The 25463-nt window shown below is 46.2% G+C and overlaps 1 protein-coding gene across 6 annotated transcripts in view; it reads left to right on the plus strand.

Annotated features, from left to right (window-relative positions):
* PDPK1 (3-phosphoinositide dependent protein kinase 1) overlaps positions 1–25463 on the plus strand; it is a 97409-nt gene that overhangs the window by 16124 nt on the left and 55822 nt on the right. The window lies entirely within an intron of this gene.

The raw sequence follows: 25463 nt of genomic DNA on the forward strand, positions 1-25463 counted from the left end.
CAGCCATGAAGACTGAAGCAAAGAAATCAAAGAAAGATTCAGATGATGCCCAGGTGATTAACAGAGCGTCCATAGCTGGCAGGAGCCAGCAGCATGTATTTCTACTGGTGGTGTACATCTGTACGTGCTTCAGTGCACATAGCAAAATTTATTCCACACATATTGAAAAAAATAGAGGGAACTTTGACCTCAGTCCCTTCCGCGCCAAACTCTTTAAGGGCTATGAATTCCTTTTCTCCCACCCGCAACCATGTGCCCTGTTCCTTTCTGCTGTTAATGAGAGGGAGAGACAGGGACAGCAGGCTAAGGACACTAAATGTATAGCCCTATTTGGGAAGAAGGATGGAGTGCAGCTGAGGATAGCCAATCAGCAGATATAACCTCAGCTCCTGGAATTCCATATCCAAATTCATGGAGTTGCTACCTTCAGACTCTGGGCAGGGATTTTCTGCCCTCATAGATGAAGGTAGCTAAAACATCATTACAGGCCTCCCTTGACTCGACTGACTCAGCAGTACAGATCCACTCCTTGGGAGCAGTCATACTGTGTCTCATGGCGCTAAATATCAAGCCTTCACCTGGAGGTTTAGCAAACTTTACAAGACCTTCCATTTGAAGGGGCAAGTCTGTTCTCAGAACAGACGGACATGTGGCTACATGACCTCAAGGACACAAGGGCAACTGTAAAGTCCCTCAGCATGCATGCTTCAACCACTCAAAGAAAAACATTTAGGCCTCAGACATATCAGCAATAGCAGAGGCAAGGAATTACCACTTTGACCCAGGTAGGAATAATTTCTGCCACAGGGTCAGTAAAAATAGGAGGAGGCCTTTTAACCCGCCTGCAGCTCAAGGGCAAGGCTCTTCCAAGTCATCTTTGGAGTTCAGACAAGGGTTTTGAAGGTGCACCTGAGGAAGATGTATCTGTCTCTATCGCAGATCCATCCTCATGTTTCCTGTACAATCCATCCCATTTCTGCTGTGCATGGTCTCCTATAACATCAGACAGTTGGGTCCATCGCACACTAAGAGAGGGATATTCTGTCCAGTTCTTAATCCCCATCCTTTTTCAGGGATCCTTCTCAGAGCAGCTCCTTATCCAGGAGGTGCAGTTGCTCCTTGCCATAGGGGCAGTGGAGGAAGTTCCTCAGGAGCTAAAAGGTGTAAGGGATTCCATTCCCACTATTTTTTCACTTCCAAAGCCAAAGGGAGTCTGAGATCCATTCTTGATTTGTATGCCACTGACATCTGCCTTCTTGGTGCCTCGGGCTCCCCACTACCCTGATTCTCTTGTCTCCCCTAGAAAAGGTACAGAGCTAGGGTTACTATCCTGCTGACGACCAATGCAGACACTGAACTACTTCAGCTCTGAGGGTATGTCTACACTAGCTCCCTAGTTTGAACTAGGGAGGCTAATGTAGGCATTCGAAGTTGCAAAACAAGCCCGAGACTTAAATACCCTGCGCTTGATTTGCATCTTCCTGGCTGGTTGCCATTTTTGAAATTTACAAGTCCGGACTAACTGCCCACGTCTACACGCGGCAGGGACCCGGTATTTCGAATTAAAGCCCCTAAATCGAACTACCTGTTAAACCTCCTGCAAGGTAGTTCGATTTAGGGGCTTTAATTCGAAATACCGGGTCCCTACTGCGTGTAGACTCGGGCAGTTAGTCCGGACTTGTAAATTAAAAAAAAAAAAAAAAAGGCGACCGGCCGGGAAGATGCAAATCAAGCGCGAGATATTTAAATCCCGGGCTTGCTTTGCAACTTCGAATGCCTACATTAGCCACCCAAGATTGAACTAGGGGGCTAGTGTAGACATACCCTGAGAGAAGGCAATTTTAGGGTGCAGTACCCAGGGAACCAACCCTCAGAAGGCATCAACACACCAAAAAAAATCAGACTTTCTATGAGTAAAAGTTTTCATAGAACACTAGAACTGGAAGGGACCTCGAGAGGTCATCAAGTCCAGTCCCCGGCCCTCATGGCAAGACCAAACATCATCTAGACCATCGCTGACAGATGTCTGTCCAACCTGCTCATGAATACCTTCACTGTTGGAGATTCCACAACCTCCCTAGGTAATTTATTCCAGTGTTTCACCACCCTGACAGTTAGGAAGTGTTCCCTTATGTCCAACCTAAACCTCCCTTGCTGCAATTTAAGCCCATTGCTTCTTGTCCTATCCTCTGAGGCCAAGGAGAATAATTTTTCTACCTCCTCCTTGTAACATCCTTTTAGATACTTGAAAACTGCTATAGTGTCCCCTTCAGGCTTCTTTTCTAAACTAAACAAGCCCAGTTCTTTCAGTCTTCCCTCATAGCTCATGTTCTCTAGACCGTTTATCATTTGTATTGCTCTTCTCTGGATCTTCTCCAATTTTTCCATATCTTTCTTGAAACGTGGTTCCCAGAACCATACACAATTCTCCATTTGAGGCCCAATCAGCGCCGAGTAGAGCGGAACAATGACTTCTCATGTCTTGCTCATAACACTCCTGTTAATGCGTCCCAGAACCATGTTTGCTTTTTTTACAACAGTGTCACACTCTTGACTTATTTTTAACTTGTGATCCACAATGACCCCTAGATTCCTTTCTGCATTGCTCCTTCCTAGACAGTCGCTTCCCATTCTGTATGTGTAAAACTGTTTGTTCCTTGCTAAGTGGAGTACTTAGCATTTCTCTTTATTAAACTTCATCCTGTTTACTTCAGACCATTTCTCAAGTTTGTCCAGATCCGTTTGAATTATGATCCTATCCTCCAAAGCAGTTGCATCCCCTCCCAGCTTGGTATCATCTGCAAATTTAATAATCTTATTCTCTGTGCCATCATCTAAATCTATCAGAACCGGATTCAAAACAGACCCCTGCAGAAATATGCCCTTCCAGCAGGATTGTGAACTGTTAATAACTACTCTCTGAGAACAGTTATCCAGCCAGTTATGCACCCACCTTACAGTAGCCCTATCTACGTCGTGTTGCCCTAATTTATTGACAAGAACATTGTGTGGAAGTGTATCGAATATTTCACTAAAGTCTAGGTGTACCACGTCCATTATCTGCAAGGTTTGATATCCTATCAAAGAAGGCTATCAGAGTGGTTTGGCATGATTTGTTCTTTACAGATCAGTGTTGACTTCTTCCTGTCACCTTATTATCTTCCAGATATTTTGCAGATGAATTCCTTAATTACTTGTTCCATTATTTTCCCTGGCACAGAGATTAAGCTGATTGGTCTGTAGTTTTCTGAGTTGTCCTTATTTCTCTTTTTATAGATGGGCACTATATTTGCCCTTTTTCAGTCTTCTGGAATCTCTCCCAACTTCCATGATTTTTCAAAGATGATGGCTAAAGGTTCAGATACCTCCTCTATCAGCTCCTTGAGTATTCTGGAATGCAATTCATCAGGCGCTGGTGACATGAAGACATCTAACTTTTTCTAAGTAATTTTTAATTTGTTCTTATTTTATTTGAACTTGTAAACCTACCCCATTTCCATTCGCATTCACTATGTTAGGCTTTCAGTCAACATGAAACTTCTTGGTGAAAACCGAAACAAAAGTTATTAAGCACCTCTGCCATTTCCAAATTTCCTGTTATTGTTTCTCCCTTTCTCTGAGCAACGGGTCTACCCTGTTCTTGGTCTTCCTCTTGCTTCTGATATACTTGTAGAATGTTACCCTTTATGTCTTCAGCTCAGAGGTCAGCAACTCCCAGCAGGTGTGCCACCTGTCGATTTTTACTGATACACAGGGCAGGAATTCAACCCCGCTCCTCTTCCCTCACATAGTGAGAGCCTGCACTGCCACAGCACCGTCTCTGGGAGGCAGGCAAACAGGCTGCTGATTGGGCTGTGTGCCAGCCAGTGGTCAGTGCTCTCCCCCTTCGCTACCTGCCCAACTCCTTATAGAAGTGATCTGGTGGAAGCAGGTGAGCTGCTGCTGCTGCTGATTGTGGTGGTGGTAGGCGTGTGGCGGCTCAGCTGGGTAAACTCTGGGATCAGGGCTTGGGCCATGTGGCTGCTTCTCCAATAATGGAGTTGTGGTAGTGGGGCAGAGGCAGCCCGGCAGCCCAGCTGGGGATGGGGTCAGCATGTGTGTGACTGCATGGGGTGGGTGCTGGCATTGGGGTGAGGTGGAGGCAAGGAGGTAGTGCTGTGAGGTGGGAGAGGTGTGGATAATTCGCTTGTGCTTTAACTGGGAGTTAGGACAGGGCTTACTGCTGATGCCTGCTACTTTGAGAAGCAGGATTTTATCCGAGCCTTCCCCCCTCCCCCCCAGGCTGGGGGGAGCCCATTCCACCGGGCTGGGTGGGGGAAAGAGGAGGTGGGTGGGTCCTGGCATCTGTGTGGTGAGTTGAAAGTGGGGGACAGTTTACGTGGGGTGTCTGTCTGAACACTCAGAGGCTTGTGTACTGCTGAAAGTATCAAACTATGGGCCCGAGAGCAGAGATCTCAGCAAGGCAAAGCAAAGCCAAGGAGCACACTAAATGGTAAGATCTGCTTCTTTATTAATTAATGAAGCTGTTGTAAGTAGGTCTATTGTTGACTTGAAAAAATACCAGCAGCACTTGGACCCGTACATACAGGTGAATAAGTTAAAACTCAGCACACCACTTGTGAAAGGTTGCTGACCCCTGCTTTAGCTAGATTGAGCTCATTTTGTGCCTTTGCCTTTCTAATCTTGCGCCTGCATACTTGTGTTATTTGCTTATATTCATCCTTTGTAATTTGACCTAGTTTCTACTTTTTATATGACTCCTTTTTGATTTTTAGATCATGAAAGATCTCCTGGTTGAGCCAAGGTGGTCTCCTACCATACTTTCTATTTTTCCTACACAGTGGAATAGTTTGCCTTTGGGCCCTTAATAATTTGGCCTTTGAAAAATTGCCAACTCCTTTCAGTTGTTTTTCCTTTTAGTCTTACTTCCCATTGGACCTTACCTACCAGCTCTGAGTTTTCTAAAATCTTCCTTCCTGAAATCCATTGTCTCTATTTTGCTGCTCTGCCTTCTACCATTCCTTAGTATCTATGATTTCATGATCACTTTCACCCAAGCTGCCTTCTACTTTCAAAATTTCAACCAGTTCCTCTCTATTTGTTAAAATCAAATCAAGAACAGCTTCCCCCCAGTAGCTTTCAACCTTCTAAAATAAAAAGTTGTCACCATTGCAGTCCAAGAAATTACTGGATAATCTGTGCCCTGCTGTGTTAGTTTCCCAACATTATGTTTGGATAGTTGAAGTCCCACATCACCACCAAAATCTGCTCTTTGAATGATTTTGTGAGTTGTTTAAAAACAGCCACATCTACCTGGGTAGGTGGTCTGTAGCAGACTCCTAGCATCACCCTTGTTTTTAACCCCTTTTAACCTAACCCAGACACTCAACAAGTCTGTCCCCTATGTCCACGTCCATCTCAGTCCAAGGATATATAGTCTTCATATATAAGGTCACACCTCCTTCCTTTTTTCCCCTGCCAATCCCTCCTGAACAATCTGTACTCTTCTATATTATTAATCCAATTGTGTATTATCCCACCAAGTCTCTGTGATACCAACGATGTCATAGTTGTGTTTATTTCCTAGCACTTCAAGTTCTTCCTGCTTATTTCCCATACTCCTTGCATTTGTATATAGGCATCTAAGACACTGATTTGATTTCCCCCCTGGTTCTGCCTTTTCCCCTCCTTTAATATATGGAGATATACCTATCTCATAGAACTGGAAGGGACCTTGAGAGGGCATCAGGTCCAGCCCCCTGCCCTCACAGCAGGACCAAGTACCATCCCTGACAGATTTGCCCCAGATCCCTAAATGGCCCCCTCAAAGATTGAACTCATGACCCTGGGCTCAAGCAGGCCAATGCTCAAACCACTAAGCTATTCCTCCCCCCATCTCTTTTATTATAGCCCATGTTTCCTCCCATTTCTGACCCATCTCCCAGGTTTTTATGGTTTTTGATTACCTGTGGGCTTTGGTCATCAGCCCCTGTGGAACCTACTCTAAAGCCCTTCTCACTAGGTTAGCCAGTCTGCATCCCAATACGGTTTTCCACTTCCTCAAAAGGTGAACCCCATCCCTGCTTAGCAGTCCTCCGTAATGTCTCAGATATGGGCCCCGGCAAGCAGCATACCTCTCGATGACGTGTCAGGATGACAGATGGGCGCCTCTGTCTCCTTCAGAAGAGAGTCTCCGGCCACCACTACCCTATGTTTCCTCCTTGCGGTGGTGGCAGCAGATCTCCCAGCCTTGGGGGTACAAGGCCACTCCTCTTCTGTTTGAGGGGGTGATTCCTTGTCTCCCGTATCCAGAATGGTGTAACGGTTCTCCAGTACCCCAGTGGAAGGAATGGGAATGGGGTTGGGCACTGCTTGCTGCCAGAAGTGACCAGCTACAAGTGTCCCCTCGAGACAGGACCGTCTCCACCACCAGTGGTGTGTCAGCAGTCTTTTGTAATATGATAGCTTTCTCAGCCTCCGCAGTTTCTACATAAATACTCTCAAGGAATTCCTCATGGATTTGGATGCTCTTCATCCTCACCACCACCTCCTGTAGTTCTCCCACCTGCTTCCTGAGAGATTCCACGAGCAGGCACCTTTCACGTTGGATGGTGTCCTCAGCCTAGGTTTCAGCAGTGCTTTTTTTGTGACGGTACTCGCATCTTCAGTCAGAGCTCAACAACTTTTCCCCTGGAGTACTGGCACTTTAAACAAAAAAAAGCACTGTGTTTCAGTAAGTGAGAATTGCAAGCCACAGATCCTGTAACACCACACCAGGATCTGAGTGGAGGCAGCCATGGTCAGGTGGTCTGTCTGGCTACAGGCACAGGTGGAGGAGACAGGAGAGGTGCTGGCACTCACATTGTGGATCTTCCTAACCATATTAGGACTCCCCTGTCTGCAGCCCTCCTCTGCTTCACTCCCCCTAGTTGCTCTGCCTCTGGGTTTTAAAGCCTGCTCACCTAGGTCAGGCCTGTCCCCACCCCCCGACCCCATTAGCCACACGGGGGAAGACTGATCATTTGCACAAAGAAAGCTCATGAGGATGTTCGTCTTCCTTATCAATGAAAGAAATGCACACTGATCATTCTCCCTCCTCCCCCTAAGGTAACAATTACTTACTTTGGGCCTTAAGTACAAACAGTAGGATTTAAGTGGTTGCAAGTGAAAACAGATTAAAGTGAGTTACTAAGTTAAAATGAAGCTATAGGTAGTTCTAATTCACTAAAAAACTTATTGCAAGCAGATTATTACTCTAATGAGCTGTTGTCATTCTAGGCCTAATCTTCAGATCAGAGACAACCTCTTTTATCTTGATGTAGGGTCCCCAGCCCTCTTTGGAATGTGTCATGCCAGCCAAAGGCAAAGGGCAGATAACTTCCCTTTGATTAAAGTAAGTGTGTGTGTGTGTGTGTGTGTGTGTGTGTGAGAGAGATTTTGTTCTACGTTCCACCTTCCATGGAAAAATACCTGGGTCAAAATGGAATCCCATTATCATGTGGTATGGTCACATGTCTTACTAATCCAATCACCTTTGGACTTACATGACGAACAAGGCTGTTTACAAGTCATGAAGTTGATCAAGTCATTGAGGCTTCTGAGGAAGTGGGGTCACCATTAATGGCTCTCATTAGCACATTTAAAACTATAAACAGCCTCATACTTCATATTTTACACACAAGAATGACACATGCACCAAAAATAGGATATACAGATCCAGCAGATTATCATTAAAGTTGATAGGTTACATGAGGTATTTTGTCCAAAGCATCTCCAAATTATGCATATTTATATTTGTAAGCCAATTTTCATAAATCATGGAGGGACAGTCACAGCAGGTTCTGTCAAGGGAAGCTAAGTCCTTTTATATGCATCCTGTACCACCCTTGTTAGTTGTGATTCCTGCTAATGCAAAGTTGTCAGCAAATAAGACCACACCAAAGGAATGAGAGCCTAAATAATTGGATATATTTGGTTCAAAATCATATTCTTTAGCTAGTTTTTCTTGACTTTTTTCCATCTTTCTTGATTCTTTTACCGATCTTTTCCTAATTGTTTACTGTCTTTTCTTCAGATTTTTTTTCTCAATCTTATCCTGATTACTGGCTTTCTCACCTTTCTTCTTCTTTTTTTCAACTTTTCCCAGAATTTCTCAACTTCTTTCTTGATTTTTTTTTTTCAGATTTTTTTTCCTTGATTGTTTACCTTAATGGATAATGCTTACTGGTTCTGGTCAACCATTAACTGGTGGGAGCTGAAGCAGCTCACCACCTACCGTGGACAGAGGCTGCTCCAGCATCTGGAGCAGCCCCTGTCCATGGCAAGCCTGGGCCTGTTGCGGACTGGGCCAGGCTAGAGCAGCCCCTGCTTGCAGCGGGAAGGGGAGGATCACTTTAGCCCAGCCCCCCTTCCTGTGCCCCTTTTTATTGGTCAGCCGGTTAGACGTAATGTCTAACCGCTTAACCAATTAAACAGGATTTTACATCCCTAGTCAGCACACCAGCACTTAAGAGGAAGCACATTAGTCATCAGTTACGCCTTGCATAGGTCATTTCTACCAATATTAGCCTTTTTCCACCAGAAGCCATCAGAGTCTCTAAAAAGAGTCAACATTTCTACAGGAGGAGGCCAGTGACCTATACTATTTGTCATTTTGGACTGAACCACCCATTTTGATGGTCATTTGAGATAGGAAACTACACTCAGAGATCCAGTGCATTTGAGAAGATTTTGTTTTCAAGCACATATGGTCCTCAGTTTTGGATTTTTATGATGGAATAATCTGTCCTGTTCCATACTTTCCCATCCCGCTTCTCTGTTCCCTTTCAGGGACACAAGAAGTCCTGTTGTTTCATTCACTTGTTGGGGGTGGAGGATGAGGGGAAAAAAGTGTATTTCCTCAATGCCAATGGAATAGGTTCCACAGAAAATACTTCTGGAGGGGGGAAGAGGATAAAAGATGGCAGACCTCCTTGTGTGTAAGAACACATTCATATGCATGTTGAAGTTCAGAGACTATTTGGATGGACATCAAATTGTGTTATGAAATGTTCAAAGTGGACCCTCCAGCTTCTCTGAGCTCATTCCTTGAGAACTCAAGGAGCTTTCGCAGCACTGAGTAGAAATGTTTTCACAGTAGACCTATGTAAAGTAGCCTCCTAGAAATCTATTCACACATTCACGAAGCATTATGCTGTCTCTGATACCTCCAGATCAGATGACTTTTCAGGGAAGTGTATGTTGCAAGCTCCCACCTCTGTTACATTGGTCCACTGTTTGGAAGTCACCATACATAGAATATGCCGATAAACAGACTCTCAAAAGAGAGAAAGTTAATTAACTATGCAGCAACAGGCTCTCTGAGGGCATATGTGCACTACCACTCCACTAAGTGACAGGTCAGGCCAGTATAAGTGGTAATGTGCACAATGTTATGTCTTGCCAATGTGGCTACCACCACTTGTTGGGGTAACTGAATTGTTGATGGCAGAGCTCTCTGCTGTTGGTGTAGAATGGCATCAGTAAAGCTGTGCTGCTGTAAGCTCTCTAGTGTAGAGCTAGCCTGAGATGTGTTGTCTATGTGCACGTTCCACATAGACAACACATTAGGGATTCATTAGGGATGTCAACGTGTAGACGACTACAGGATTAACCGATAAGCCTGGGTTTATAGGTTAATCTTGTTGACTACACGCATTCTCCCCCATGCTGCCTCTGATACAGAGGCAGTAAGGGGAAGGCAGGCAGGAGCCTGTGATGCCTCACCATCTCCCCGCACTGCTGCCTCTATTAAAGGCAGCAGTGGTGTGGGGCAGGGGAGGCTGCTGCAAAGCAGCCTCTGTCCATAGTTGCCTGGGCACCCTGTGGACAGAGGCTGCTCAGAGGGTCTGAGCTCCCGGTGGACAGGGGCTACTTGGCATCCCTTGGAGCAGCCTCTCACTGTGATGAGCCTGGACCCGTTGTGGACAGGCACTGCTCCACAGCAGCAGCCCCTTTCTGGTGGAAGCTTGGACCTATATCAGAGGCAGCAGTGCAGGACAGGAACCAGTCTGTGTGGGAAGCTGTTTTTTTAAAATTTGCTCCCCTTGCTGACTGGATCCCACTTGCCAACCTGTGCTGTAGCCTTTCATAGAGAGGCAGTAGCACGGGCTGCTGGGGGTTCACCCAGGAGTGGAGTCAGGAGCAAGCTGGCTGGCCCTGACCCCAGAGACCATCAAACAGTTGTGTAACTGCTAAAATGTCATGGGGGTTACACGACTTTTCAGTTAAACACTATCTAACATCCCTACTTTCTGTCCCTCTCTACATCAGAGTTCTACTGGAACTTTGTGTTGGAGAGGAAACTAAATGGTGACTGGTGCACTCTTCTCTTATGGCTGCTCTATGACAAGAGGATAAAAGGGACACTGACTCATACTGACTTCCAAAAGACTCATTTGAAATTAACAGATAGCAGGTTTACAACAAACAAAAGGAAGTTTTTCTTCACACAGCGCAGTCAACCTGTGGAACTCCTTGCCAGAGGTTGCTGTAAAGACCAGGACTTTCAGGGGGTTCAAAAAAAGAACATGATAATATCATGCAGGTTAAGTCCATTGATACTTATTAGCCAGGATGGGTAGAAATGGTGTCCCTACCTCTGTTTGTCAGAGGCTGGAAATGGATTACATGAGAGGGATCACTTGATGATTACCTTTTCTGTTCAATCTCTCTGGGGCATCTGGCATTGGCCATTGGTGGAAGACAGGATACTGGGTTGGTTGGACCTTTGGCCTGACCCAGTATGGCAGTTTTTATGTTACTATAAATTCCACATACATATGGACAATACATCTTGAAGAAATCCGGTTACTGTACAGTTAAGTAACTTTTCTTTCTTCTTATAGCTCTTGGTTCATATTTGCATGGTGGTTTACAACTATAATGAATGGAAACCTACTTAGTAAACACAGGTTTTATTCTGGAGAAGTTGATGAGCTTCATACAAATGCAACCTATTTTGCTATGAACGACGAGTAGAGCTTTTTTCAAGCCTTCAGATATGGGTGAGGCACAGCCTGCACTTCCTGAAAAACAGACATGGTATAGTCTCTGTAGTCTAGAAAACATCTGTGTTTATCGTTCCTTTTCATAACACCAGTGCTTGAGTGAACAGACAAAGAATGTCTCCTAGCTGTAGTTATATTTTGTGTTGAATGTTTATCTCAAAAAATGAACTGATTTAAATGCAGAGAGGTGGGAGAGAGTAGGGGCAGTCTTCCTGTACTTCGTAGACTACCAAGTTGGTAAATAGTCATTTAAAGTCTACATCCAAACATGTGGCTGAGTGCGGGCTGGATTCCTTTCCCAAATGCATTCTTGCTTACATCCAGAAAATTGTTTCGAGCTCTATTAAAATGGGACAATTTTAGCATAATCACAGACTGAAACCTTGGAAATGCAAAATGTTCTCTTCTGTAAGAATCAAAAATCAAAAATCAGCTTTAAGCTTCAACAGGAAAAATTTGACACATTGAATTTTTGAGATGTGTGTGTTTTGCTTCAATAGGTTATGCATTGTTTTGCCAGCTGCCTTTAAGGAGCTCTACCCACTGAGTTGAAAACCATGTTTAAACCTAGAGAGGAGTTTGTGTGGTTTTAGAAAAATGATCATTTCCCAGTGCAGTTTTGAGCCTTTCTAATTTCAGAAAGGTTTGACAGTCCTTTCATATTGCCTGCACTGCATTCTCTGCTTGGTTGCACATCCACAAGCAATCTACAAGAGACATGAGACAAATTAATGGCAATGTGTCATTGATTGGAAAACCAGCTTGAAAATAATCTGTGCTCACAATTATGATTTTTTGGAGGTGGATATCAAAGTTGCTCAAATGATCTGGCAGTTTTCTTTGGTTATCTTTCCTATCTAGATTACAGAAGTCAGGCTTTAGTAGGCTTTTCTTGTTTCTGCTCCTTTGTGCTATATTTGGCTATTACTTTGTTTTGGAATTAGGATATCTCATTGTGACTGTATTGGGAATTTAAATATTGAAACCTTCCTGTTGATGGGAAGGGACTACAAGGCAGGGCCTCGGTTTAAATCATAGACTCATAGAGCACTAGAACTGGAAGTGACCTTGAGAGGTCATGAAGTCCAGTCCCTTGCCCTCACAGCAGGACCCAGTACCATCTGACCATCCCTGATAGATGTCTGTCTAACCTGCTCTTAAATATCTCCAAAGATAGAGATTCCACAACCTCCCTAGGCAATTTATTCCAGTGTTTAACCACCCTGACCGGAAGCTTTTCCTAATGTCCAACCTAAACCTCCCTTGCTGCAGTTTAAGCCCATTGCTCCTTGTCCTATCCTCAGAGGCTAAGGAGAAAAATTTTTCTCCCTCCTTCTTGTGACATCCTTTTAGATACCTGAAAACTGCTATCATGTTTCCCCTCTGTTCTTTCCAAACTAAACAGACCTAATTCTTTCAGTCTTCCCTCGTAGCTCATGTTCTCTAGACCTTTATCGTTCTTGTTGCTCTTCTCTGGACCTTCTGCAATTTCTCCACATCCTTCTTGAAATGTGGTGCCCAGAACTGGACACAATACTCCAGTTAAGGCCTGATAGGCGCCGAGTAGAGTCGGAAGAATGACTTCTCGTGTCTTACAAACAACACTCCTGTTAATGCAATCCAGAATCATGTTTGTTTGCTTTTTTTGCAACAGCATCACACTGTTGACTCCTATTTAGCTTGTGGTCCACAATCACCCCTAGATCTCTTCCTGCAGTACTCCTTCCTAGATAGGCGCTTCCCATTTTGTATTTGACACGGATTGTTCCATCCTAAGTGGAGTACTTTGCATTTGTCCTTATTAAACTTCATTCTATTTACCAGACCATTTCTCTAGTTTGTCCAAATCATTTTGAATTATGACTCTATCCTCCAAAGCAGTTGCAACCCTCCCAGTTTTGTATCATCTGCAGACTTAATAAGCGTACTCTCTATGCCAATATCTAAATCGTTGATGAAGATATTGTACAGAACCAGTCCCAAAACAGACCCCTGCGGAATCCCACTTGTTATGCCCTTCCAGCAGGATTGTGAACCATTAATAACTACTCTCTGAAAATGGTTATCCAGCCAGTTATGTACCCACCTTATCGTAGCCCCATCTAAGTTGTATTTCCCTAGTTTATTGATAAGAAAGAAGGTTATGCGAGACCTTATCGAATGCCTTACTAAAGTTTGGTTATATCATGTCCACAGCTTCTTCCTTATCCACAAGACTCATTATCCTATCAAAGAAAGCTTAAAAAAAATCCATACATGGATGGAAGTGTAGAACTCAGCTCCCGCTGTTCTGCTTATTTTTAGGGTGAAATAGTCACTCTGAAACCGGCAAATGTAGAAATTTGTTTTGTGTATATTTTCATTATAGTTTTTGTATTTCATTTAATTTTTCCTTGTATGTTTCATTGTAGTTGTAAAAATCAATCAGTGTGACTTGCAAGCTTCAACTTGTTTTAGCGCTTACCTGGACAAGGATATTGTTTGTTGAAAGTATACACCACTTATTCATTCACAAGATGGAGTGATTTCTCTAAGGCTACGTCTAGAATACATGGCTCCGTCGGCGGAGCCATGTAAAATAGTATATTCGGCATAGTCAAAGAAGTGGGGATTTAAATAATCCCCGCCTCATTAAAATAAAAATGGCCGCCGCACTGTGCCGACGATCAGCTGATCCGGCACAGCGTGGCAGTCTAGATGCGGCACGGTCGACAAAGGAAGCCATTGTTGACCGCTCCGGAATGCCTCGTAGACTACTAGACTACGGAGCCATGTAGTCTAGACATAGCCTAAGGCTCTAAGTAGTTTGAAGTAACCTTAAAGGTCAAGTTATTGCATAGCAGATACCACTTTAACATGTTGATCCATAGGTATTAGGAAATCCTTAAAGAAGAGCCCTGAAAAGACTGCATTCTTGAATTGAATGCCTTCTGGTTACATGTCTATGGCGAAGTCTACACTGCCACTTGACAGCGCTGTAACTGTCTGGCTTGGGTGTGAAATCTCTCTCTCCTCCCTGCCCCCTGAGTGCAGCAGGTTACAGCGCTGTAAAAATACCAGTGTGAGCCAGGCTACAGTGCTGAGAACAAACTTTTAATATACACAAAGCCTTAGTTTGTGTTGATGTAGATATAAAGGCATGTTTCAGTCAGGCTAATGATTCATTTGACAAGTTAACTGCTATCTGAAATGAGTGCCCAGAGTATTGGCAGGTCAAAGGGTTTCAAGTTATGGGGAAAATCCGGATTGGTTTGGTATCTGTAGCATAAAGGGAGGAGATCTTTAGAGCTAAACTGGTTAAAATTACTGTTTGTGAAGAGTGTGACTACATTAATTGTCCTTAAACACACTTTCCAGCTTTTTGTTTCTTTTTAATTAGCTTAAAACTAAAAATGATAGTTTGTCTATGCTATGGACTTTACAGCTGAACTGTACAACTTTAGCTGTGCTGCTTTCAGGTGTCCTGTGTAGCCACTTTATGCTAGCGGGAAAGAGGTATCCTGCTAGCATAATAAAATCACCCACAATGAGCGGCGGTGATAGCTGGTCCTGGGAGAGTGTCTCCCTGTGACATAGAGTATGTCTACACTAGCCCCCTAGTTGGATCTAGGGAGGCTAATGAGGGCGACCAAAATTGCAAATGAAGCGTGGGATTTAAATATCCTGCACTTCTTCGTCGAGTAGTGTCCCCGAGGGTGCTCCACTCGAGGTGCTGGGTCCATCCTGGCGCCGCAAAATGGAGAAACTTCCACAGCAGTAGCCCTGCGGGCCCACGCATGCGCTCCTGTTGCCTCACGCCGTTACAGCTGAGTGCGGGCCGGCTCGTCAGTTTCCTTCAACCGTCCTTGGCCGCAGACGGACCTAGGATGCGCTCCCTCTCCGGCCTGAGGAGAAAAGGGAGTTTCATTTTAGAAATCTGTTTGCCACTTAGCAGTTCATAGTTAGGATAGTGTTAATAGTTCTTAGTAGTTATTACTTAAATAGTTAGTTAGTTAGTAAGTTCTCAAGATCCTTCCTTCTGTCCTAGTTTATTTTTTTGTAGTAGCCTTTAAAAAAAAAAAAAAGAAAGAAAGGAAAGGAAAGGAAAGAAAAGACAAAATGCCTTGCTTCAAGAAATGTTCCCAGTGCCAGGAGGCGATGCCAGACTCAGATGGGCATTCGCGCTGCATTAAATGCCTAGGGGATGGGTACATTCCTATGAAGTGCCCTCACTGCATGAAACTGACAGCCCGTGCTCGGCGCGATAGGGAAATGAGGCTGAGGGTGATTTTATTCAACAAAGCCCTCCAGTCCGATGCGACCACGTCTTCTCCCGCTGCTTCAGAAGCTCACTTGTCCCGTTCACCTGAGAAGGAGCTCCACAATGCCGAGCCACAGCGCAGGAACATACGGGACAGACTGAGTACCTCTGGCTCTTTGCCGAGGCACCCAACAGAGAAGCCGGGCAAGAGCCGCAGTGCCTCAGCTCCGACTTTGGTCGGATCAAAAACCCAATGCGGGGTCCCTCTAAGGAACCGCGGGCAGACTTGGCACCGGCAAAGGCTCCAATGGTCGAGCCACAAGCAGCAATGGCGGCCCCGGCACCGGCTGATATTGCGCATGCGCAGCCAATGACACTTCTGCCAGCACCCATGCTCACGGTGCCGGCTGATGAGACCTTGCTCCCTGCGGTGCCGCAAGCAACGGCGCCGACTCGGGCACCGCAGGCGGTCAGCGGCACTGCGCAGCACTCTGCACCACAGCCTCCTCCGGCACAGCTGTTAACTCCCGTGGCACGGCTGATTCAACGCCAGGGCAGCCATGCGACTGGGACTACACCACTTCAAACGGCACCGTCTTCTCCTGCAGATTGTTCGGTGCCAAATGAGGTACCCTTCAAGTCAAGGAACGTTCGGACCCCTTCACTCACGCCTGAAAGAGCACGGTTCTCTCCAGGACCTTGGTCACCAGCTTCAATCTGCTCTGAAAACCATCGTGCTTCTCACTATGTTTCCACTAGATACCACTATCATAGATCACCACGGCGATCACCGTCGTACCATCACTATCGCTACCACGATCAACGACGCTATTCCTATTATTCTCGTTCAACTCGTTTTTCTGACAGATCTATATCACCGAGGTCTTCGGGACGTTTGAGATATTCACATCGATGCGAGGCATCTAGAGCCTACACTCATAGACGCTCCCCGACTCACGGTTGGAGATGTGATCGTCACTATGATGACCGTTGGTGTCCTCATACCATGCAATATCCACGATCACGATCTCCGCAAACCACCCGCCCAGCGTCTCCACTTCGCGTGCCTTCTCCGGCGATTCCATCAGTGTCTGCGGAGGGCACGATGCCAGACTATTCAGGACGAGTATGAAAACAACTACACTCCAAATAGGGAACCACGGACCCCTGAGTCTCCGGCCAACCAGTCATCTCTGGATGATGCTGTCTTTCCTGGTGAACTATCCCCCATGGAAGATCACAAACCGTTTCAGGAGCTCTTTGCCAGAGTGGCACAATCTCAGGGTATCCAAATTACGGACGTACAGCAAAAGCAACATCCCTTGCTGAAGAACTTGCAGTCCTCACAAAAATCAAAACTGGCTCTGCCCTTCGATGAGGCTATCCTGGAAATCGCAAATGACATATGGCAGATCCCCGCCGCTTCTTTACTGACTAACAAGAGGGTGGACAAGAAATACTTTATAAACCAAAAAGGGATGGACTTTTTGTTTTACGCATCCCCAGCCCAATTCCCTTGTTATGGACGCCGCCCAGCAAAGATCAAAGACGGCCCAAAATAAAAATACGGCAAGTGATAAAGAGGCTAAACGCCTGGACATTTTAGGTAGAAAAGTGTATTCTTCTGCCACTTCAGTTCTCCGGATGTGCAATTACGCGGCCCCCCTTGCCAATCACGACTTCGACAACTACTCCAAATTAGTCCCTCTTCTAGAGCACCTACCAGACTCAAAGTGCCAGATCTTGAGGGTGGTAATACAGGAGGGCTACACAACAGCCAGAACAGCACTTCAGATCGTCCTAGACACAGCTGATGCAACTCGGCCTCGGGCTTCCTGTAGTCAGCGCTGGTCAGTTTCAGCAGAAGCTGACTTGGGGACGCCTGGGGCAGAGCAGCTGGGGTGCTGCTGGGTTGCTCCAGTAGCGCCGCTCCCTGGTGCTACTGGACCAACCCAGCAGCACCCCATCTGCTCTGCCCCAGGCGTCCTGATTCAGCCGCTGCTGAAACTGACTAGCAGCGGCTGAATCAGGACCTGGGGCAGAGCAGCTGGTGTGCTGCCGGGTTGGTCCAGTAGTGCCCAGAACGGCGCTGCAGGACCAATCGGCAGCGCCCCAACTGCTCTGCCCCAGGGTCCAAAACAAAAGCCTGGTCTGCTGGGGGGGGGGGCACACTAGCTGCGCCCCCCCCCAGCAGACCAGGGACATGGGGAGCAGAGCCGCAGCGGGGTGCTGCGCCTCTGAGACTTTGCTCTGGCAAAGTCTCAGAGGCGCGGGACTCCGCCGTGGCTGCAGCTTCAGTCCCGGTGCCTGTGGTCTGTTGGGGACGGTCCCCAGCAGACCACAGGCACCCGGACTGAAGCGGCAGCAGCGGCGGTTTCCCGCGCTTCTGAGGCTTTGCCAGAGCAAAGCCTCAGAAGCGCGGGAACCCGCCCGGTGCCCCTGGTCTGCTGGAGACGGTCTCCAGCAGACCAGGGGCACCGGAGCAGCTTACGAACGGGGCTTTCTCGCCCCCGGAGCTCGCAGGTAGCAATCCGCCACCTCGACCTCCGGGGCGAGAGAGCCCCGTTTGTAAGTGCGGATCCGACATAAGTCGGATCCGCGTAAGTCGGGGACTGCCTGTAATAAATTACCATGGCCGTGTCCAGACTCAGGGGTTTTTTCGGGAAAAGTAGCCTTTTCCTGAAAAAACTTCCCCTGCGTCCAGACTCAAGCCGCGTTCTTTCGAAATTATTTCAAAAGAACGCGGCTTTACTTTCGATGGCGGTAAACCTCAATTTACGAGGAAGAACGCCTTCTTTCGAAAGTCCCTCTTTCGAAAGAAGGCATTCTTCAATGTAAAGAGGTCGTCTTCGAAAGAGAGCATCCAGACTCGCTGGGTGCTCTCTTTCGAAAAAGCGGATTTCTCTTTCGAAAGATCCGCCTGCAGTCTAGACGCGATCTTTTGAAAGAGGCTCTTTCGAAAGATGCTTTCGAAAGAGCCTCTTTCGAAAGAAGCCTGCAGTCTAGACATAGCCCTAGGGAGGTTGTGGACTCTCCATCATTGTAAATATTTGAGAGCAGATTAAACAGACATCTATCAGGGATGATGGTGTTTGGTCCAGCCGCAAGGGCAGGGGACTGGACTCGATGACCTTTTGAGATCTCTTCCAGTTCTATGATTCCTATGATAGCAGAAACTGTTCTGCTCTGTACAGAGGACAAACTTTCAGCCACAAAGAATGGATGGCTGGGTGCAAAAGACAATCCTTTTTACATTTTTATTTTGTAAGATTTCACAAGATTTTAGTGAATCCCTATCTCTGTGCAAACTTTGAAGTGTGTGACAGCAGTTGAGGTTGTTTGGGTAAGACCTCAGAGATTTTTTTTTCTCACTTTCAGCAAAATCAGAAATTGAGGCCTTTTGCCTTTCCAAAACAGTTATCAGTGAGGTGAGGCCTAGCAGGGGAGGGATTGGAGAATAAGCCCACACTTAATTGCCTGCGGTGACTTATACTTTGTGGAACTTCTAGTTCTTCATTGGGTGGTCTACATGGGTGCTCCACTCATGGTGTTGTGCTCATCCTGGCGCCACAGATCAGAGATTTGCAAAGCCGTGCTCTACCGGACTGCGCATTGTTCGCGCCTTTAATCTGTTGTACTCAGTCCAACCCCGCTCAGTTCCTTCCAACTGCCCTCGGTCGTGGACAGAGCTCCATCATCTTCTCATTGTTTCTCCTTAGTATCCTCTGTAAACAGTTGATGATATTGCAGGTTAATAGTTATTCTTAGTTTGTTCCTGTTCATAGTTCTTGGGGTTTTTTTTTTTAAGAAGGAAATATTTAACCCATATGTGTATATAGTTGTGGGATGAGTTAGTACTCATCCATCTTCATTAATTACTTCAAAAAAAAGGAGGGGGGAGGAGAGACTGGAAAAGAAGAGATAAAACATCTGACACAATGCCTGGTTCCCCAGGCTTTAAAAAGTGTATGCTCTGCTGGGAAGCCATTCCAGCATCAGATGGGCATGAGGCATGTATCAGGTGCCATGGGGAAGTGCATATACCGCAGAGATATCAGCTTTGTTGTAAAATGACCGCCAGAGCTTGTAAAGACCGAGAAATGTGGTTAAAAATGCTCATGTTCGACTAAGCTTTGCAACCTATGAATATGCCTGCCCCTTCTGCGCAGCGCACACACACACAAACGCAGAGCTTCTTCCCTTGAGACTTCTGCTTCAACAAAAGTCAAGGGTGTCCCCAACTCGATCCCTCCCAGGAGCTCTTAATGCCAGAGGAGGCTCAAAAGTTGGACAAAACGAGGAAGATACACCCGCTCCGGGATCTCGGCAAATGCCCAGACCTAACGGAAAAAACCCGCCACCTGTGGCACCAAGAGTGCAATTGGCACCAGTGTCTTCAGAACGGGGGAAAACAACAAAGGAAGCAGCCATATCAGTGGCACTGAGCATGTCGGCACCGGCAGTAGAAGCAGCCTTCCTGCCTATGGCACCGGCGGCACCACCTACAGTACAGAGCACAACCTTGATGGCACTGCTACCAGAGCACTCGGCACCGTGCTCTCTGGCACCTGTGGGGGATAAGATTGTGGCAGCACAGGAGAAAGCCTTTGTGAAGACTATCTTGCACCCAGGTCTTATTTCTCCTTCTCCAACTTTCTCGCCGGGGCCATCCCCCTCTGCACCAACACAGCTACATCATGGGCACAATCGGGTGCTACGACGTAGCCCATCGTCTCCTGCTCATTATTCTTCCAATAGGGAATCAAGACACAGGGTGAGGAGACTATATATATCATACTCCCCATCTCCATGCTGTTCACGACATCATTCGCGATCACCTGTGCGTTCACCAAGGCATTACTACTACATAAGGCATTACAGTGTCTTATCTTCTCGACACTCATCTCCGACACACTCAGAACAATATTACAGTAATTACCATAAGATGTATTATGACCTTCCTCGTCATGATCATATTTCAAGTTCCTACACGAGAGACACATGTTGCTGTCGGTCACCCAACTCTCAATCCTTACCTCTGGAACCACAACACCGATATTCACCACATCCTCCTCCACAGAGTCCCAACGATCCAGATGGAACAGTCGGAGCCTGAAGAGGGACAGTTATCTGATCCAGAGGACCCTCAGCAGGATGCATCGCCAATAGATCACTCATCATCTTCACCAGATGAAGCAGTGATTCCAGGCAACGTTTCTCTGCCAGATGACCTGAAACAGTTCCAAGACCTCTTAAGGTGGGTCGCAGATAGTCAGGAGGTGCAGTTAGGAGACATTCAGACTAAACAAAACTGCCTGTTGAAGAACCTATGCCCACAACACCGGGGCAGGATCGCGCTTCTCATCGATGAGGCAGTCATGGAGGTCACGGAGGAAACATGATAAACTCCAGCATCCGATCCTCCCGACGAGTAAGAAGGCGGATAGAAAGTATTTTGTCCCTTCTAAGGAATTTGATTTTTTGTTTAAGCACTCCCAACCTAATTCCTTGGTGGTTGATGCGGTGCAACATAAATCAAGACTACCGCAATACAGAAACACCCTCCCAGAAAAAGATGATAAAAAGTTAGATATCTTTGGGAGGAAAGTCTACTCCTTGGCTTCATTATTACTGCGTATTGCGAACTATTCCACTCTCCTCCTCTCCAACCACAACTTCAACAATTACTCAAAATTAGCAGACCTCTTGCAGCATCTTCCTTACTCAAAAAGACCACTGCTCAAATCCATAGTACAAGAGGGATAAGCTTCATGTAGAGCCGCATTACAGATCACTCTGGATGTGGCGGACACTGCTACACAAGCCACTGCTGCAGGGGTTTCAATGAGAAGATCCTCATGGCTCTTACCGGCAGCAGTCCCAAAAGAACTCCAGAATAAAGTTGAGGACTTACCTTTCGACAAGCATAAACTTTTTGCTAGTAAGACGGATGAGGTCCTGCACACAGGCGAAAGCACTATTATACTTACCAATGAAGGTATAATTTCTCCTTCCACAGACAACATCCTCACACTCTGGAACATCAGCGATTCCGAAAGCATCCTCAGTGGAAACGACAACAGCCTGCCCCCTCCTCTAACCAGCCTTCTGCAAAACAGCTAATTTGACTGTTTAGTCGAGGATATGAACAAAGCTCCTATCTCACCACTTTTTCACCATTGTCTAAGGTCGTATTACCACCAGTGGGCCAGGGTTACCTCTGACAAGTGGGTGTTAGAAATCGTAGCTTCCGGTCTCACCGTCCCTTTTGTTTCTATTCCCCCAACCACTCCACCCATCCCGTCCCTTTTCAGGGACCCCTCTCACAAGAACCTGTTGAGACAAGAGGTCCATCGCTTGCTCACCATCGGAGCTATAGAAAGAGTACCCAAGGAATTCCAGGGATAAGGATTTTATTCTCAATATTTCCTCACCCCCAAGAAGAATGGGGGATGGAGACCTATCTTGAACCTACAGAAACTAAACCGATACCTCAGAAAACAACGTTTCCAAATGATGACCCTAGCTACGATTATACCATCGCTGAACAAAGGTGATTGGTTTGCAGTCCTCGACTTACACGATGCTTACTTCCACATTGCAATAAATGTGGCGCACAGATGATTTCTTCGGTTCCTAGTAGCAGACGAACTTTTCCAGTACAAAGTACTTCTGTTTGGGTTAGCATGTGCTCCCAGAGTATTCTCCAAGACTTTGGCAGTAGTAGCTGCCCACCTGCGCAAAACAGGGGTAACGATTTTTCCTTACCTGGATGATTGCCTCCTCAGGGGTTGTACTTGTGCGGAGACACGTGAGTCGGTGATAACAACCCGAATGTTCGATTCCTTTGGGCTTGTTATAAATCTACAAAAATCATCGCTGCAACTGACCCAAAACCTGATTTTCATAGGCGCGCAACTCGATGCGAACACAGCTCGCGCATACTTACTGGTGGAACATTTCCAGTCAATTCGGGAGCTAATAGACACCGTGACACGTTCGCCAACAATTCCAGTACGCACCTGCTTACAGTTGATGGTCCACATGGCAGCTGCCACCGTTGTTGTTTGACACGTGAGGCTACATTTCCACTGTCTACAAAATTGGCTGGCCTCTGTTTACCTTTTGACGAAATACAGTATCCACAAATTGGTAGTGTTATTGCCACAAGTCAAAAGGTCTCTTCACTGGTGGACCGGACCACAAAATCTTCTCGGGGGTGTTCCCTTTCATCATCCCCAACTGTCAAAGCAAATAACTACCGATGCTTCCCGTACAGGATGGGGTGCCCACATGGAGGAACTAATAGTTCAAGGCTGATGGTCCAAAACAGATGTTACTGCATATCAACATACTCGAGCTCAGGACAGTACTTCGAGTGTGCACACATTTCAGATTCCACCTAAAAGGCACAACCACCAGAGTGCTCACAGAAATGTAGCGACCATGTATTACATCAACAGACAAGGCAGTGCCCACTCTAGATATCTTTGCGTACAGGCCATTCAGTTGTGGAATTGGTGTATCCTCAACGATACGTTCCTCATAGCGTTGTACTTACCTGGGGTCAACAACGTCATTGCAGATTACTAAGAAGACAATTTCCCCACGATCACGAATGGGAAATCCGCGCCGACGTTCTGTACCATATTTTCCATCATTGGGGTTTTCCATCGGTAGACCTGTTTGCAACACAAGACAATGCGAAGTGTCCGAACTATTGTTCCAGGGCTGGAATAGGTCGTCATTGTGGCAGCACTGGAGAAAGCCTTTGGGAGACGCCTTTCTCCTTCATTGGGGAGCATCTTTGCTTTTCGTCTTCCCTCCAGTTGTCCTCGTGCCCAGGATCATAGAAAAAATCACCATGGACATGGCTTGCATGATCCTCATAGCCCCGGCTTGGGCTCGCCAGCCACGGTACTCGATGCTTCACCAGATGTCTTATCAAAACACCATACCGCCTCCCTGTGGCCCCGGATCTGCTAACTCAACAGAACGGTACTCTACGGCACCCGAGACCCAAAATCCTGCACCTGACTGCTTGGATGCTAAGTGGTTCACAGCATCCGAGAATCTCTGCTCAGATTGGGTCAAACGCGCTAATGTCCAGCTGGAAAGATTCTACTCGGACCACACATTTCGCCAAGTGGACTCGATTTCAGGCATGGTGTGCGGAAATGAATATCGAACCCCATACTTCACCATTACATAATATACTTGATTATATGCTATATTTGCAGCAAGCAGGTCTATCTATGGCCTCCTTACGAGTACATCTAGTGGCGATTACCACCTTTCACAGTCTGGTTGTTTTCTCAACCCATTACAAAATGATTTCTGAAGGGACTCATGAATCTTAATCCACCACGAAAGCCCCCATCACCTTCGTGGAATCTTGATCTAGTGCTAGATACTTTGACATGTCCTCCATTCAAACTGCTGGCGACGACTTCATTGTATTTGCGTACACTTAAGTTTCTCTTTTTACTAGCCCTGACGTCAACACATAGAGTGAATGAGCTTGCAGCTCTTGTGTCGTTACCGCCTTATACATTATTTACAAAGGACTCAGTGACGTTAAGATCTTACCCAGCATTCCTCCCCAAAGTATGCTCGGACTTTCATATCAATGAGCCCATTATTCTTCCTTGTTTTTGCCCCAGACCACATACTTGGCCACGGGAAGCAACTCTTCATAGCCTCGATGTACGCAGGGCTTTAGCTTTCTACATCGACAGAACACGAGAATTCCACAAAACGGACCACCTTATAGTATCACTGGTGGCCTGTTCCAAGGGTCAACCATTGCCCTCCCAACGTATTGCGAACTTAATAGTCACATGCATTACTACATGCTATTCTGTACTTAATAAGCCACTCCCATCTCAACCTAAAGCCCACTCCATGAGAGTAGTGGCCACATCTACAGCTTTTATAAGAGGAGTCCCATTTAGTGACATTTACCGAGCAGCGACATGGTCCGCCAATGCTACTTTCATGAAGCACTATGCAATACTACGTCACTGGGCTTCAGACTCTTCGGTGGCAATGGCAGTACTCCCTCCTGTCCATAAACCTTAATTCCGGAGCGCATTTTTCTTGCTGGGGTACTGTTCCGAAGTCACGAGTGGAGTGCCCACGGGGACCACTTGAAGAAGAAGCGGAAGTTACTCACCTTCGTGCAGTAACGATGGTTCTTCAAGATGTGTCCCTGTGGGTGCTCCATGACCCGCCCTCCTCCCCGCTCCAGAATTTGAATTCTTATCATTATAGATACTCGGGCGGCTGAGAGGAATTGAGCGGGGCCGGTCCGCGCACAACAGATGAAAGGTGCAAACGGCGCGAGCCGCCGCTCATGCATGCGCGGTCCATCGGAGCACAGCTATGCAAATCTCCGATCCATGGCGCTGGGACGAGCCCAATACCATGAGTGGAGGACCCATGGGGACACCTCTCAAAGAACCATCGTTACCACACGAAGGTGAGTAACTTCCGCTTCCCCATTCTGGACATTGTGACCTAGCACGTGGGGTTAAAGCACTGCTTAGGTTTGGCCAGGTCTCTCAAGCATGACAGGGTTGCCTAGGCCAAGTCCTGTGATTTGAAGAAGGTATGACTGGCTTGTCCACATCAGGTTGAAATGGTCTGTTTCCTGGTCAACTGAGAGCTTTGAGTCACACTTACTAACTGAGAATACAGAGCAGCGTAGACACCCAAAACAGTGGTTGCAGACATTGTGCACTTCTTAATTGCGAGAGATGCTTCCCTTGGTAAGAGAACATCTGAGTTTGGTCTGTACTGAGCCTCAGCTAAGTCACTGCTGTTTTAGAACCAGGGAGAATGGGTAAGGAAGTGTCAAAGAAATTAAGATTGGGCTGGCAATATTAACTCAACTGCATTGTATATCCTGTGCATTGGATGGTATTCAGGAACATCCAAGCAGTTTTATTTATCTGGGGATGTGATAGAGAAATTTACCTCAGTAATATTGTCAGATCAGATTTAGCATTTGGCTTAATTTTTTCAATTGTAGCTTTCCATAAACTCTAATAATTATTTTAATTTCCTAGTTTTAAAAAGGAAAAAGGTGGGAGGGGGAGGAGAAGATGAAAAACTGAAGGAAATTTGCTCGCAAATACAAACCCTGCCCTGGTATCGCTGATAATCTTAAATTC

This window comes from Pelodiscus sinensis, chromosome 15, assembly GCF_052426305.1.
Source record: "Pelodiscus sinensis isolate ZL-2025 chromosome 15, ASM5242630v1, whole genome shotgun sequence".
In the NCBI taxonomy this organism is placed as follows: domain Eukaryota; kingdom Metazoa; phylum Chordata; order Testudines; family Trionychidae; genus Pelodiscus; species Pelodiscus sinensis.